This window comes from Alligator mississippiensis, chromosome 8, assembly GCF_030867095.1.
Source record: "Alligator mississippiensis isolate rAllMis1 chromosome 8, rAllMis1, whole genome shotgun sequence".
NCBI lineage: Eukaryota > Metazoa > Chordata > Crocodylia > Alligatoridae > Alligator > Alligator mississippiensis.
Genome location: NC_081831.1, coordinates 2,672,017 through 2,686,230, shown reverse-complemented (window position 1 = coordinate 2,686,230; position 14,214 = coordinate 2,672,017). Strand labels below are relative to the sequence as shown.

At 48.3% G+C, this 14,214-nt stretch overlaps 1 long non-coding RNA gene across 1 annotated transcript; it reads left to right on the top strand.

The window, feature by feature from the left end:
* The first annotated feature begins 333 nt into the window (after positions 1-333).
* On the top strand, positions 334-4,524 carry LOC132252197 (uncharacterized). Its single transcript, XR_009464093.1, has 3 exons — positions 334-439; positions 732-757; positions 4,272-4,524. It is a non-coding gene; the product is annotated as an uncharacterized LOC132252197 (long non-coding RNA).
* The last annotated feature ends 9,690 nt before the right edge of the window (positions 4,525-14,214 follow it).

Here is a 14,214-nt window from a genome sequence, read left to right as displayed (position 1 = left end):
TCAGATCTGTTGCAAAGACTCTTGCTATTTTTTACTGCTGCGTCTTATGGTCCTCGAACACCCCGTGTGGGTTTGTTCGTGAATTGATAACTGGTGTGTTTTACTTGATCTGATCGCTGAAAAGGTAGGGAAGAAAGATCAGAGCACAAGACAACAGCAATGGCAGCCACCTTTGGGGAGGGGGGAAGGGACTGCTTTCTGAATCCCAGCCGTGTCCAAAAATTACAACCGGTCTCTGCAATTACGAGGAGTAAAACATTAAAAACCATGAGACAAAGTGCATTTGCATGCTAATAGCTCTCCTCAGTAGTGCAAGGCTGTCTCCAATAACAAAGGAGATAACTTCCCCACTGGGGAAATATTAACCCTTGGGTTCATTTCCCTCTTCCTCCTCCCCAGGTATACAACCGAGGGATATATCCAGATCTAGGATAAGCAGGTGAGTAAGCAACATCAAAGTCAAGAGAGTTGCACCCTCCTAAGCCAGGGCATGGATTTTTTTTCCCCCAAGGGTTAGAGTCCTAAAGTTGTAGCTGGCTTGGGAGTTCAAGAGTTAAATGGCTTGGAAGTTCAAGAGTTAAATGCTACTTGCTCACCCCCTGCTATGTAGCCTGTCATGGTTTGGTGGGTGGGAAGGGGGGAGGTTGTATTCTTCAAATAGGGCGGGTTTTGCTGGAAAGCCGCCTTTCAGAAAATGCATTCTCATTCCTGATTACTTGTTGCAATCACAGGTTTCCGTTGGAGTCCAATATTGCAGGTGGGCAAGTTACCTGAAGGCCTTGAAGAGGAAACTCCTATATCCGCTCGGAAAGCACAAACCGAGAATTAAGCTGATCAGGCGGGGAGGAGGGAAGGAGGAGGGGAACCTGATAGGCATGCACCTTCCAGAGTAGGGTTTCGCCTGGAAAACACAATTTCAGGCTCTGAACATGAGCTGACAAGAGGCTCTTTGCACCCAGGCCTTGGGCATGGGCTGTGCTGAGACAGACGGTTGCAGAGGAAAGCTTTTCAGCCTTCGAAAGCAAGGTCAGCTCGAGGCAGAGGGCCTGCATCCCTTTCAGCATGACACATCAGTGGGGCTGGAGGTGAAAGCAGGCCATTTATCTGCAAAGGCCATGCTTGAACATGTTTTACCCCATTGCTAAAGCCCGCTACCCTCCGTTTCTTCCCGTGCAATGGCATTGCTACCACTTGCCTTTCCAGCAGCCCTGCTTCATCCCAAACGCACTTCCCCCGGGCTGTCTTCCACCACCCCCTCCCAGGTTTTCCTCTTGCTTCCCATTAAGCCAGGAAATACCCACTCCAAGCACACCAGCTTTTGTACTTGCCTGCTAGAACCTCATTTAGCTACTCTCTGCGCATGTCTACACATGCTTTTACATGCACCTAAACTTAATGCGCATTAGCTTAATGCGCATTAAGGTGATTTAGGTGCACGTTTACACGTGGACGAGCTAATGCATATTAACACGGATGTGCAGACTGACTTGGAACTAAAGTTAGTCCCAAGTCAATAGTTACACACCACATTAATGCTCATTAACATATCCACGTGTTCACGAACACGATTTAGCTATTAATTTGATACCTGCTTTATGCAAGTATCAAATTTAGGCTTGAATAATAGCTTTAAATCGCCATTTTTAAGGCACATGAAGGGTGTGTGCGTGTAGACACGTGCCTGTAATGAGCCTTGAATTGGGCTAATGTGCATTAAATGAGCACATGTAGACACGTCCTCCGTGTACACCTCCAAGTTCAGCCGATCGCTCACCTCCGCTTCTCCTAATGGAGCATCATTAGACCCCTGGTCAGACAGTCTAAATAAAGCCAGTCTTGACAATGGTATCAGTGGCGTCTTCCCCACATGTAAGGCTGTCCACAGGGGCTCATGATCCTGTCCAGCATTTCTTTCTCTCTGGTAGCTCCTTCCTATAACCCACTCAGGCCTCGCTGGGGAACACCTGGCCACTTCCCAGCTGGTTGTAATAAATCCTATGGGGCCAGATGATTACAGACATCCACCCAGCCCTTTCAGGGGGAAGCTGCCCTTTTTATAAAGGACCGTGTTCCCACTAGAAAAAGTGGCAGGGGGATACATAATAGGTTGTAAATCATGTCAAGCTCCTGCCCAGTCTTGGACCTTTCATGTGGGTTGCAATGGTCAAGGTTAGACCAGTTGGTCTTGGGAATCCACTTCACCTGATCCCATGTCCAGGCTAGGAAAACAGTCCAGACATAGCTCGTTTGCTAGCTAACATTGACTGTCCATCCTAAAGTAAGCAACTGCCTCTGCAGCTCCATATGTAGTCACTTATCTCAGTTATGTGTGCTCCTTTAGCCCATTTTCAGTCCCAGATCAAACCCACTTGAATGAATTTTTCATGCCGTACAACACTAACAATTCAAATGCATTCGATGATCTGCCTTTGCCTTCACCCACAGCTCTTGTCATTGCAACCAAAAACCCAGCAATCAAATTGCTTTCTATTCCTCCACGTTGCTTTACTCTATCTTCCAAAATCACATCTTTGATGACCAACACCCAGTTGTAGATAAAAGGCCACAAAATGAAAGTGCTCAGGAAGCAACAGATAGATAAAAATGGGGGGGGGGGGGGGGGGGGGGGGGGGGGGAAATCCCACACTTCCTCTACACAAAGAGATCTTGGAGAACGAGGCAGGATGGGAATAGAAATCCAGAGAAAAGATGCAATTGCTTACAAAGTATTTGGCAAAATGTTTATGCCCAGCGGACTGGAAGCTCTCACTTTCAGCTCGTGGAGGGTCGGGGGGGGGGTTTTTTTGCTGTCGAGGTTGGTTCCTATGGGCTTTGGTGTCGAAAATGGAGAAATCCCCCAAACCTCAAAGTGAAACTCTGACAAGGCTCCTCCGCTTGTTGCTTGCTTTCTGCCCAAAACTAAAAACCCAACTCGGATTCACCTCAAACTCGACCCAGGTTACTCATGACTCCTGGCATGGGCCTTAAAAAAGCTTTGCACATCTCAGTGTTTGACTCAAGTTGCTGTAAATGAAGGTTTCATTCTGAAATTGCGACTTAGCACCGCCATGGGCCCCGGGGCAGAGCCAGCCGGAGCCGAGCAGCTTCAGGAGCCACACGCTGCTGTGCAAAGAGAGCCATAGAGTTACTGTGGATTTGCACTGGTGAGTCTGACTATGCAAACAGGCCCACTGCCTAGTTTGGGTTTGCTTCACTCTCCAGACCATTTGTGCCTTGGGTTTATTCCATACTCCCGGCATAGACCAAGCTTTGTTTTCCCCTCCAGATGCAAACGCTGCCCGATGGGACATAAGGGGAGAGTGGGTAAAGCCCTAAAGGCATCCAGCAGAAGACAAGAGCACCTCCCTTAGCAAGGGGGATGCAGGAAGGTGGGTGGCAAACAGCCCCCAGCAAGCCTTTGAGTAGGTTTGCAAATGAAAGGTCTCCAGAGGGTTGCTTTATCTCGACACAACATGAGCTTTGCGAGGAAATACGGCGGCGACACATTTGGGGAACACGTTATAGCAAAGGATCAGAGCAGCCTGAATAAAGAGCATGTCCAGGGAGTGCTGTAGATAAATTGTCCCAAATGGGTATTTAAATCAACAGGGTGATTGCTAAGTCATATAGGCTGCAAAAGAAATGGAGAGTTTCACGTGTTTCTATTTAAGAAAAGGCCCTCGTGTCCTTTGCAAGGTGTTTAGCACGGGATGTAACCCTGGATGCTTCACAACATTATACAGGAGCAGCAGCTCAGCTGAAAGACCCTTCATAGATCATCTGCTTTTTAAGAGCTACCCGTGCTCATGCTTCACGGCATAAAACCAAAGGGCAAAATACCCCAGACGATTTGGTGCATCTCAGAGCTTGACGCCTACCTCTGAAACAGCCGGCACGGGCCGCTTCCACAGAGAAGATGATGCCAGTGGGACAGGTCAAAACCCACGTGGCAGATATGGAAGTTTGTCCAGCAGTTTCTTGCAATGACTCAGTGAAACATTTTGCACTTCCCACGTGGTTTCAATCACAAGTCACCTGTTAAATCAATAGGCAGATGAAAGTCAGACTGGTATACTGCCCTGAAGACAGACCTCTGGCTTCAGTGCATAGCCACCAAGGCCCAAACTCCGGATGTCAATGTGTGACGAAGGCCCAGGAATGAGCAACAGGCTAAAAGCATGCAGGCTGGAAACTTATAAAGCTGCCTTGGTGCCAATGACCCTGCCTAGACTCTCTAGTTTGTAATTTCTTCACTTTTGATTTGTCCTCAGCAAAGAGCACCGAAATGTGCAGGGAATGGAGGCAGCTTTGGGACCTGAAGGAGGGATGCCTTCGACGTGATGCTTGGACACACACATGCGTCGTCCCTGCAAGCTCTTTCAGGACGGGTCTGAGCCAGGACTACAGAAAGCTTTGCATTGGCGTTCCTAGGCTTTGAAATGCAGGCGCTTGCTTCCAGTGGGACGTTAGTTAGAAGTCCCCAGCAGGACTGTACCTTTCCCCCCATTAAAAAAAAAAGGATGTTCTTTTGAAGGCTGCTTTCTTCCATGCCTCTCTCGCCTCCATCCTCTCCCCCCTTTCTCCATCTCTTTATAGCCATTTGAGACTGGCTCATTACCTCCAGCTGGGAGAGCAGGATGCTAGCCAGGAATGAGCTCCAGCAAGGCTCCTGCCAAGGCCCCTCTATGAATCAGATGGCAAAGGCTCCTGCAACAGCTAGGATGGCAGTGTGCCCCTCCTCCCCATCCGCCCCGTCCAGCCCCACCCCAGAGCTGGTCCATCACCCCTGTGACTTAAGCAGCTCTTGCCAAACCAGAGGGCCTGGGAACTCAAATCCATCCCAATTAGGGCTTAGGTTTACTGCATGGCAACACAACGCCGCTGGGACAGTTTCCATTGGGGAAGGCTGAAATAAAGATGCGAGGCGACGGGGGGCGGGGAGAGAAAGGGGGGGGACAGAGCTTGTTATGCAGGGAGACATTTTTAGAGCTTTTTTTATTGGTCCTATACAGTACTTACAGACGAACCTTATGGTCCCTATCACGGGATAAACTCCCACGGACGTCAAAATGAAATTTTGCTGCACTGAAACTGCAGGACTGAGTCCTTAAAAGAGGTTAGCATTAAATCTGGCTATGCAACAGTGCAAAGAGCTACGTGCAAGCCTTCACAGGCCCCTCTCAAAGCATCAGGCAAGAAAACCATTGCTTGGGACCTTGTGCCCTCTGCCCTTCCCCCCCCCCCCCCCCCCGGCAGATTCAGCCGGCCTTGCACACTCAAACCACAGCTTCACCCCTTGCACCTCAGCCCCCTTGACCTGACCACCATCAGCCCCAAGAGCGGGGATCTGCTTGTGGTTTACTTTGGGGAAGTATGTTTTAGACAGGGATTGCAATGAATCTACCCCATGAGGAATCACCCAACTTCTCCTTTGGGGGTATGGGAGCACAGCCCCGAAGCATGGCACTGTCGTTTTTATGCAAGAAGGAAATTTAGGCCGAAGATAAGGAGATAACGTCAGGAAAGCGATGGTGATTTGGGGGCTTTATTGGCATTCGTTAGTTGGATGCTATCAGCCCTATGAAGTGTGGTGGCACAAGGAGAAGGAAGACCATCCTGGCTGAGGGCATAACCCTAAGGCGATCTGTAGCCACAATCTCAGGAATACAGAACAATCCCATTCAACCAACCTACTTATTACCCCGGTATTACGGTAGCATGCAGACCTGGGCTCCTTTGCTTTCAGCCTACCACAGATTATAGCCCAGGTGCCCCCAGGAGCTTGCAATCTCAGGGCACGTGCAGACGAAACAAAACGTCCCGTGCTTGTGTTTGCACGACCCCAGGAGACGAAGGCAGTAGCATCTTTTTCACTATAGAGATGGAGGTGAAACCCAAATCTCCTGAGTGCTGGTCCAGTACCTTAACCACAAAACCACTCCTTCCTCCTCCGTCTAGGCAGCAACGCTGCTGGCGATGAACAAACAGTTCTCCATGACCTGGTGAGGTTGATGCAACATGTTGAGCTTGATTATTATTATTATTATTATTATTATATCACCTGAACTAAAATGAAGTCAGCTCCATCTCCTTGCAATGAAAACCCTGTCATTCTTTCCTCCGAACTCCACTTCCTCGGTCCCTGTCTCGGTCTTTGTCTCACCTTCCCGGCCACGCTCGCAAATCTGCCAGGGGCTTTTTTTTTTTTTTGGAGGCTGGGGGTAGATGGTTTCAAATAAACAAGCTAAATTTATTGCTGGACAGATCTCTCAACCTGCAGCCCCGGCCAGCCAACTGCAGCTGCGATGTAATAAGCACATAAATAAAGTTTATGGCTGGAGTGGCCTGACCCAGCTTTGCCCCAAGGTACAGAAGCAGTATCTTGTCATTAGTATGCAGGACACATCGCCTTAATGTCTGCTCATTTGTTCTCAGCCCACTCAGCTCTATAAATCTCCACAAAAGGGCAAGGCAGGGCGGAGAGGAGGATGGGAAAGGGTGGTGGGGCGGCGCGGGGGGGAGATCGAAGCTGGAGTTGAACTACTGTAATCAGCCAATTCTGCCTCCACTTCAGGGGGTTAGGAGAGAAGGGGAGTGAGAAGTTTAGGACAAACTTGATCCTTTCCATCCTTCATAAGCTGGAGCCTGAAAAATAAACTGCTCGTGGTGTGTGCTCGAGGGATGGGAGCCGTCAGCTGAGAGCTGAACATTTTAGTGCGACCCATGCCTTTTGATGGGGCAGAGAAAGAATAAGAAGCTAGTATGGATGTTATTAGTAGTAGTATTAATATTAGTAGTAGTATTATTACTACTACGATAATGCCTTGAGTGACATCATCACTTCATTGCAGAAGGTGCTCTACCTCCAGTAAGCACCAGTCCCTGCCATGAAGAGCTCAAAACTTGGATTGGGCCAGACTGGTTATACGTGGAGCTGCCCGTCTGCGTGCAGCGGATGGAGACCCGTATGCACAGGGCAGGGATTCCCATGCAGGGTTGTTCTCCGTGCTGTTGTGCCCGTTCAGCACATCTGGAAGCCAGGGGGAGAAGTCTCCCTTTTTTTTCTGCTATGATTATTATGAGGAGGAGCAAACGCAATGCCATGCCATCACGGGGCATAGCATTATACCAAGGGCCCAAGCTTGTGCACGGCAGAGTGACCCCAGGGGAAATGGGGTCCGCTCCCAGCAACTCCAGTGGCTCCGCCGCCAACTGGAAGTAGCAGCCGTTCTCCCCATAGAAGAAGGGGAAGTGGAGGCTACAATTCATCAGGGTTTAGGTGTACACAGATTTCAGTTTTTAAAAAACTCCCCCTCGAGTATCAACATTATCAAGTTTCAAGCAGCTCCTCCACTTGGTCCAATATCTGGACCCAAATTCAGATGTGATCTCATTCAACGGGCTTCAGCCTCCTGTTTCTCTGTCACGCTGAGATGCAATAGCCTCCAATGCAGCACTTGACTGTCAAACACCATCTTGCGAGCGAGCCGCTTCCTTGCTGCAGAACTGTACGCAGCGCAGCGCGTTTTCATTCTGGCGGGGAACGCGAACCATCCTTTTGTGCTCATCCATCGTGTATTTTTCCCCCTTTGACAAAGGCAGCGTCTTATGTATTGTCTGACCAAGGAAACATGAAAGACAAAACGCCCGACAGACCCCACGGCACGTGAACAGAAAGGGGACAACCAGCGGGACAACCGAGGGGTGAGAAACAAAAGGGCAGAGGCCGAGGAAACGCTACGCCCCGTCAGACTAGATCGTTATTACCGCGGCCCGTTCTGGCCTCCGTAGTCTACCAAGGGTTACGCGGAAGAACAAGTAAAGTGTTTAAATCTAGACAGGTTCCCATCTCACTTACTTCAATGTCAGCCTCCAGTGACATCACTGCAGTGACATCACTGGTCTCAGTGACATCAGAACCTGTCCTTTCGGTTATCGTTTCCAAACTGCATGGGCGGCGAAGGGTTGTAGCAATAGGTGAATGGCAGACACATGCTTCACTCATTTATTTATAGACTCATAGAAAATTCAGGTAGGAAGGGAGCTCAGGAGGTCTCATCGAGTCCAACCCTCTGCTCCAAGCAGGATCAGCCCCAACTCCATCATCCCAGCCACAGCTTGGTCTACCCAGGTCATAAAAACCCCCACGGATGGAGAGTCCACCACCTCTCTAGGTAACCCAGTGCTTCACCACCCTCCTAGTGAGAAAGTTTTTCCTAATATCCAACTTAAATCTCCCTTATTGCAACTTGGCTGCTTATGCTATTGGCATAATATCCCTCTTATCCATTCGAGGATAAAAGCCTACTAATGCTCTCTTTCAGCTCAGCTGCTCATGTTGTGCACGGCGGTGCAGAGCTTGCTACCAGTCCCCGGGGCAGGGAACGGGGTTAAGCACCGAGCTGGGGATCCTCTGGGTGCAAGCTTTCATGCAATATTTTCCAAACATTTCAAGCTGCTTTTCGGGAGGGGAACGCAACAAAAGCAGCCTCTCTCGCCGTATCCCTTTGCTTCTGGTTCTGGCAGCGGACGGGAAATGCAAGCAGAAGCAAAATGCAAAAAGGCCGAAGGAACGCAACCTTTGCTGACTTCTAGCAAATTTTTGGCCTGCCAAACACTTGCAGAAGCTGGAGGTGTGGGAAGAAATGGGGCGGGAATTCAAGGGATTCATCAGCCCCCCCAGGAAATCGGGGCAGGCTTCAGGCTCAGACAAAAGAAGGATCTGCGGCTCTGCCGGGATGCCCTCTGCATTGCTTCAGGGTTCATGCCGAAACCCTGCCCCATCCAGCTCTCCATGTTCTGATAAACTTGAACTGACAGGCATGTCCTCCCCTTGGGAGGACGACCTTAATGAAGTCATTAGGTAGGTAAAGCCCTTATTAAAATAGAGGAGCTACCTACTGGGACAGGCCTGCTGCTGGAAAATGAATAAATCAGCTGAGGGAATGCTGTTCTCACATGGAAAAAATCACCCTCTTTTCAGCTTTCATTTCACGTGAGGGGACGCAGTGTTTTCCCCATTGCAAAAGGCGATGCCGTTCAGCGTGGTACGGCAAAGGCAGATGATAGCTGCTCCAGGCACGGTTTGAGGTTCAGACCGACTGCATCCTGCTGACTGATGGCCACTAAAATGCTGGCTTTCCCTGTCATTATAAAGGAAGGCAGTAGCCCACAAACCTCTAGGCAAATAAAGTGTTAAGATACTTATCCCTTCCCCTAAAGGGCATTATAGTCCATTTGTTTGGCATTTGCCCCGCATCTAAGTGCACAAGGGTGCTGGTACTAGCCTAGGTGCTATGATAAGATATAGCAATCATAGTAGTAAGAATAATACGATGCAAAAGGCCATGCATAAGGATATAGGACTTAAGAGGTGAGGATGCGCTGGTGACTTTATGGACCGATGAGGACTGAGAAGAGGGCAATACTTGCTCGGACGGGTTAATGATTGTTGCTGGTGAACATGCAGCAAGGCCTGCCCTATTTTCCAGACAGCTGGTGCTGCGGACGCAGCCTTTTTAGTACTTTGTACTAATCTGCGTTGCAGCAGAAAGTGCAAAGTTCTCCGCAAACATTAACCGAGTGAGATAGACGACTTCAATCGCTATCGGGGGGCTTGGAGGCTCTTTGAAGAAGCGGATCTCTCCATTAGTGGAAAATACTAAGTACTGGGCGAATGAATTAAAAACCAGTTTGGCTTCTCTCTTGACGCCTGTCCTCTACTCTGGAGGTGTATTTACACTACTTGCACAAAGAAAAAGGGCAGAAGTGAAATAGAAATCCTGATTTTTAATGACCACCTTATACGGTTTCGTTTGATCTTGTCCTATATTATGTCTGATTTGACTTGTATTTAAAGTACCAGACCATGTCGTTTCATTGCATGCTTTTACCATCCACCACAAATGACTTGCTGTTACCATTACAGAACACATTTTCTTGTTAATTCTGCATTGTTTTAGCAAAAGCTGCAAATAAAACTATTACACAAACATTAACCGAACCTCACTGCTCAGAGAGGTAAGCATGGTGGCTCCCATTTCATAGCTGGAGAAACTGAGGCACGAGGAAGTGGAACAAGTCAGGAGGAAAGCTCCAGAAAGCATCCAAAGAGCCTGGTTTCCAAACTACCAGGTGAATACATCCTCCCCTGACCTCCTTTCAAAGATAGCTGCATGCTACACCCATGAATCACTGCTCTATTTTGTGGATAAGCCACTGGCTCCATTTTCAGATGCTACCAGTGTTGGGATTCAGCCAGCAGAGAAAGCAAGGGCTCCCAGCTTGCACGCAGAGTCTGCCTCCGCTGCAGTCGGGACGTGTGTCACCCACCTTTGTGCAGACACCCCTGCAGCGACTCGGCTGCCCAGGCTGAAGGGATCAACACCAGTGAAGGTGCAGCAAGTAATACTCCACCGAACCCAGGGCCCAGGTGGGGACCCTGCGCTGCTGCAGCTGCACTGCTCTTGGTACCTCAGCTGCTTGGGTTAAAGCTATCTGTTATACATCTAGCAGGATGCTTCACTCAGTCCAGTGTCCTGTCATAAGGGATGGCAGAGCAATCTGAATTTGGTGTACATTCACACTGGGTGCATCTATATATGCACATTTACTGCACAGTAACCAAAATTACTGCACAGAAAGGGCACACGTCTACACAGCACAGCAAATATAGCGACTTCCGCCGACTCGTGCATGCCTGCACTGTGCAGTAAATATGGCGACTTATGCTGACTTGAGCGTAAATCTGATATCTGGATTGTGCAGGTATCACATTTATGCCCAATTAGTTACTGCGCAGTAGCGCGCGGGTAGACGCCTTACTGCACAGTAACACTGTGTGTGTGGATTGGGACTAAAGTTAGTCCCAAGTCAATTCACACACAGCATTCACGCGCTTTAACGCCTGCACGAGTAGACACCGGCCTATTCCGATTTACTGCGCAGTAAATTTAAGCCGGTGCAAATGCACGTGTAGACGTGCTCACTGAGAACTAGTGCGAGGCTCCACTCTGGTATCTGTGGAAGGAATGAACCTTTAACAAAGACAGCACCAAGCCTCCCCTTAACTATCTCAGGTAGGTGAGCCCTGGGCCGTGCTGTGAGCCCTCAACCCTCGGCCATGCTAACAGGCAGGAAACAAGGGTGTGAAATGCTCTCAAACTGCAAACCAACTGGGAATGATCAGCCACTGAATTAATTAAAAACACTCCCCAATTTGAAGGCCAATTATCTACTTAGAGGGAAAGGAAGGAGCTTCCCCCACCACCTTCCCTGTGCTGCCGTCATGCGAGTGCAGCCCCTGACGTTGTGCAAAAGAAAGGTAGACCGTGCAGCCGTGGTTGGACTGGCTCGGTATTCACCTTTATGAGCTCTTCTGTCACTGGGCCTATTTGCAAAGTCTGTGCTGCCTGGCAATGTGGACCTTGGGGGCTTTTATGCAAAGTGTTTGGATGCTTTTCCACCCTTCTTCTCTTCCTAGGGGAAAAAGACATTAAGTCCTTTAGCAGTTAATGCTACCGTGCAATAAGAAGAGTGAACATTCACATGAGCAAATTTGTGAGAGAGGTATCAATAAGAAGCATTCAGGCTGGCATTACAGTGGTCTGTTAGATTATTTAGTCCACCCTTTACCTGCCATTAAGGAATTGTTCCCCACACTGGGTATTTTTCTAGCATTTTGTTCTGTGTGCAGAAACTACTACCACTTCCCCCGAGCAGAAACTCTGCAGAGAGATGAGGATGGTGCTAGTTAAAAGCCCTGTTTTTTTGCCAATATAACTCATGCCATTCCTTGCTAGAATGGAAGGAAAAAAAACCCATGCATTTCAAATGTTGCTGAATTTCCAAAACTTTCACATCCTTTTGTTCCTAGCATTATTGTGGGGCCACGGCAATGTAAAACACCTGTGGAAATAACAAGGTGGGGGGACCAGAAACCATTGCTTGCACTCAGGCTCATCACTATTCCAGGACTCAACGCACCTGAAACCCTGCAGCCCCAAGCTCCCAGGGGCGGGGGGGTCACCATCAAAATCTGAGCTTTGCAGGATAGGCCCAGGTCTAATAACACTTCAGAGGGGAGCATAGCTAAAGATAAATGATTGTGGCACTCAAGAGGTTAAAAGCATTTTAAGTACCCTGCTGATGATCCCTTCTATGTTCAGTGCACGCTCATTTTCAGTGCCTTACAATTGTAACCCCAGTGTCACATGTGAACCAAAGCCACTTCTAAGTAAGATGCCTCCTGAGATTAGCACGTCAGCAGTGAATGCTCAGCTCAGCTGACTGCCATTTATCCAAACGGAGGGTGTCAAAGTGTCACTTGCTGGCTGGCAAAGACGTGTTTCAAAAGGACTCTGTTCCTTCCTTGCCTCCAGCATCTGGAAGGAGAGAGCCCACTCTCCATTTCTGCTTGGAAAAGAAGAGATGAAATGTCATTCTTGCGCTCTCTCGATGGGACCTGCCAAGTTGCATGAAAACCTCCCACGAAGAAGAAAGCCGGCTTTTGAAAAACTCCTTAAATAAGAAGGGAAAACGCAACCTGAAAAGAGAGATGGGCTTTTAAAGTAGGCAAATTCTGGTTCTTCCATTTTTTTCTCAAACAGCTGCAACCCTGCAGTCCCGAGACTTGAGAACATCTGGCTGAAGTTTCTGGGGAAAGCTAAGACCGCATTTTCATAACTGATCCCATGAAGTCTGGCTCTGAGACTTCCCCTGGTACAGGGGTGGTTTCACCCAAGAGGTTTTAGAGCAAGGGTTATGTGACCATCCTGCACATACATCAAATACCCATTACAAAATGTCAGACACTGATGTGGCGCTGTCAAACACCACCCAGCAGGCAACTTCTATATACTCTTTTGCACATGGCCAACTAGAAAGGCTGAACCTGAGAAGTCAAAAGCATCTAGCTGTGCAATCCCTACTCAAGTCCATAAGCAAAGCTCTACACTGAAAAATGTGTTGAGGGTTTTGGATCTCAACACTAACCATCAACCCCATTTAAAATGATGACATTTGCAGAAATAAGACGTGAGGAGCACTGTAGTTGAGTGATTCTGCAGATGCCCTTGGTGCAAATATAGTTTTACAGCTCAATGGTGTGAATCCCCAGTGAGGAGAAACTCTTAGGGGATGGCATTATCAAAAGTGCCTCACGTGCAGGTGCCTAAACAGAGACTTTGGAAAGGAGCCTGATTCGAAGAAGGATGGTTACTCAAACTTGTGGCTGTCAAGGTGATTGCTCACGAGTGCAAGGATCCCAAATCACTTGTTGCTTTTGAGTCAGGGTCCTTTGCAACAACTTTCTCTTGGCCATACTGAGCACAGAGAAAAACTTTCCTTATCCTGTTTAACAACCTGGTTCAGAAAAGCACCCAAGTGCATGCTGATGCCCAACCTACTTTATCAAAGCATCAAAGTGTGTGCCTAACTTCAGCCGTTTGCTAACGTCTCCCTGGACATGACTGCAGTTCAACCCCCGTTGGACTGGATTAGAGTAATTTGTCTCCGTCGAGCAATATCTTCCAAGATATCTTGATGGAGACAAGAGTTGCGTGTCTCCTTCAAGGCCTCAAAGACTGTGGTCTAATCCCCTTTGTGCTGTTACTTGTAGATGATATGTAAAATGCAAGATGGCCAGGGTAGGGTATAATAAAACCCTTAATGTTTGGTATTTCCTGATCCCAGACTGTCCCACCTTGTAACCTCAGCTCCGTGCTGCAGTTTAGCAGGTTGCTGTAGGTGACACAACGCATGCCAAGAAAGATTAGATCAACGCGACATCAGATCCATAAAAGCTCCCACGATGTCCAAGCACAGTCACCTTTCTCACCAACAGTGGGAAACCAGCACGTCCTGTCTCTGATGCATCTCTCAGATATGCCAATTAATTAAGCTATAGTCAAAGGATAGCAAACTTAGTGTTTAACTGCTAATTACCAGTGCGGTGTCCATGAGTAATACGGTAACAGAGGAGGTGTGGCAGGTTTTCTATGACAAGCTCCTATTTGCATGATCTCCCTGAGAAATGTTCTCTCCCCGATATAGGGCATGAGACACCGTATTTCTGGATAGGCTTTCTCTATCCAAATCATCCCCAGGAGTTGTTGCAATCTGCCTCTCTCTCCAAAGTAACTGGCTTTCACAGAAAGGTACTTCTGGATTATCTGGTTCCCGCTCTGGCCACTCAGCATTGCTATTACCATATAG